The sequence below is a fragment of the Octodon degus genome, unplaced genomic scaffold, assembly GCF_000260255.1.
Source record: "Octodon degus isolate 3935 unplaced genomic scaffold, OctDeg1.0 scaffold00054, whole genome shotgun sequence".
NCBI lineage: Eukaryota > Metazoa > Chordata > Mammalia > Rodentia > Octodontidae > Octodon > Octodon degus.
The window spans coordinates 4,411,022-4,413,970 of NW_004524630.1; the positions used below are offsets into that span (position 1 = coordinate 4,411,022).

The 2,949-nt window shown below is 40.7% G+C and overlaps 1 pseudogene; it reads right to left on the reverse strand.

Moving 5' to 3' along the window:
- Window positions 1-2,949, reverse strand: part of LOC101577442 — a 72,287-nt pseudogene that overhangs the window by 61,699 nt on the left and 7,639 nt on the right.

Genomic DNA, 2,949 nt, shown 5'->3' on the forward strand with positions numbered 1-2,949 from the left:
CTATATAACTAAAAATATAACTTAGGAGCCAAAAATTCTTCAAGAACAACAGACACACACTGACCTGCTGGCTTGTTAGATACTATCTATGGCGTTTATTATCATTGTTTAATCTTAGGATTTCGAGGTTTTCCACAAAGAGAATTATTATATATATAAAGTGAAACCAGGTACATGATAGAGAGGCTCCCCAAATGAAAACCCTAGCTGCTTATTCTACTAATCCATGTAAAAAAAATCATCCCGGGTAACTAAAAAAAGAAATGTCCTCAGTAGTTACACAATAAATAAAAGAATGCCCCAGAATGTTATCACAAGTAGGTTAGCCCTAAACTTGTAAAATACGATTTTTAGTTCTCACTTTATTATTGATACACTTAACTACAACAGAGTAACTTAAAAGGTATATATAGGTCTTGAATGATGGAACACATATTATATTAGTGACAATACTAAAAAAGTGTGGAAAAGCTTACAATGTAAGTTTCAATACTCTTTTTTAAAGTGACAGATAAAAACATTTATATATTTATGTACATAGGATATTCTGAAATATGTAAACAGAGTAAACAGTATTCAATGGCTGTCAAAAGATAATTAATATATGCACTTCCTCACTTTTTTGTGGCAAGAATACTTACAAGCTATATGCCTAGCAATCTTCAAAATACATGATTAGACCATAGACATTAAGCAGTGTGTGCTAGGTCTCCAAAATTCATACTGAAACTTTCTGTCTTTTAACTATCATCTCCCCACCTCCCTTTATCCCCTCTTACCTATGAGCAAATATCTTACACGGCACAGAAGTGACACCCGGTGGCATTTGTCTGTGACTGGCGTATCTCTCTTGCCTTTGGTCCAGGGTCTCACTGCGCAGCTCCGACTCGGGTGATCCTCCTGTTTTCAGCCTCCCGGCGCTGGGGTTACAGGTGTGCGCCACCACACGCGGACTTGGCTCATTGCTCTTAACAGTGTTTTCCAGGTTTCTCCGTGCTGTCACAAATGACAGGATTTCTTTCTCTTTGGTCCACATACTAACTCACCAATACGGTTTTTACCAGTTAAATTATATCCTTTCTGGAACTAGTGACAGCACGGTTTAATGGTGGCTCACTGTAAGACACTGTGTCAGAAATCCGCAAATTAGGCAGCTATTTCTTATGATGTGCTTCATTTTCCTGGCTGGCATGTTCATCTAGTGATTTCCTTGTACAGTTCTTTGATTCTTCCACTCCTTCTCCAGTAACATCAGAGGTGGGGATGATATGCTGGAACTCCATAGTCCTCTCCGGAATTGTGTTCTTTTCAAGTAAATGCAGAAAAGCTTTAGGCTTCTAGAGTTGGTTCATCAGCTCATGGAATTTATCTAGGGCACTTGGCAAGTCCATTTTATTAACGGCCAGGAGTGCAGGTTTCATTTGAAGTTCCTCTTTGGGGACCGGAGAGATGGCTCAGTAGAATAAGTGCTTGCCTGGCAAGCGCAAGGGCCTGAGTTCAGTCCCCAGTTCTGAAAAAAAAAAAAAAAAAAAAAAAAAGAAGTTCCTCTTTGTATAACTCCAACTCTTTTGTAAGCAGTATTATAATTCCAAAAGCAGTTCTGTACTTATTCTGGAAGAAAGCTGAAATCCAGAAATATCAACAACAGAAAGTAATTGTCTAGTTCTTTCTATGTGCTTCAGAAATCTGCGGCCCATTCCTTTGTTCATATGTGCTCCTCTCAAACCTGGGAGATGAGCTGATATCTGGTTGAAATCATCGTACATAAGCTTTCCAAGTTCAGGCTTTACTGTTGTAAAAGCGTAATCTACAACTTCTAGTCTTGCGTGAGAAATCTGACCTAGCAAAGAGGGTTTTCCGGCATCTGGGATCCTACTCATCCTGCACCAGCTATAAGTTTTAGGTCAACATGGATCACTCGTTTCTGGCCTTTCAGTGGTAAGAAATTTGTAAGTAGTTCCCACCAGGGCCACCTTCAGCTACCAAAAGTCTATCTTCCTCCTTATTGAGTTCTCCTATCATCTTACCATTTTCATCAGTTGCTGAAATACCAACAGGTCCAGGGATTTCACAGTCTTTTCCTGGAAGAGTTGTAGCTCTTCCATTTTGGTCTATAATTAGTTTTAAGGGTTTATTTTTCCTTTTAATGTGTTATGAGGAAAGAGTGAACATTAATCTCTGACCTGTAGATATCCAGTTCTCCCAGAATCATTTATTGAAAACGCTATTCTTTCCCCTGTGAATTACCTTGCCAAATTTGTCAAAAATCAACTGCTGTAAGCCTAAAGACCTACACCTGTCCCCTCAATTCTGTATGTCCAGCTTTTCGCCTCTCCTATGCTGTGCTGATTATTGTTGCCTTGTAGTGTTCTTGTGGAGCCTTTCAGTGCATTAATCCGACTGTTAGTTCCGCCTCCAGCCACAAACTCTTTCTGAGGATATTTGTCTTCAAGTTGTTTTTAACGTCATTTTTTTAGGGCTACAACCCAGACATCACCGGAGTTTCCACCTTCCCCACCTAAGCGAGGATGACCCGTTCCACAACTTCTTCCCTTGGGGAAGAGTCTGAGGTTATCAATGAAATTTCCGTACTTTTTGAACAACACGCAACCGCAATGCGCCGTCGCTACAACGGATCCCGATTCTTCCCTGCAGACGCTGTGCAAAACTGCCGGCCTCTTTTGTTTAGTTTTTTTTTTTTTGTTCCTCGAATTCCTTCTGGGCATGTTGGCCAGCGGGAGAGTTGTGAGGTTCGAACTCCAGCAACCTGAGGCTGACGGCTTTGTGGAAGCAGCCACTTAAAGGCCTGAGCTACGGCCAGGCCCCCACTGTTTAGCTTTTTGAGAACTCTTTATACCACTTTCCACAGTGGCTCCACCACTTTGCTTTCCCTCAGGTATACAAAAGGGCTTCAATTTCTCCACTCCTTCACCAAACTTATTTTCTTAT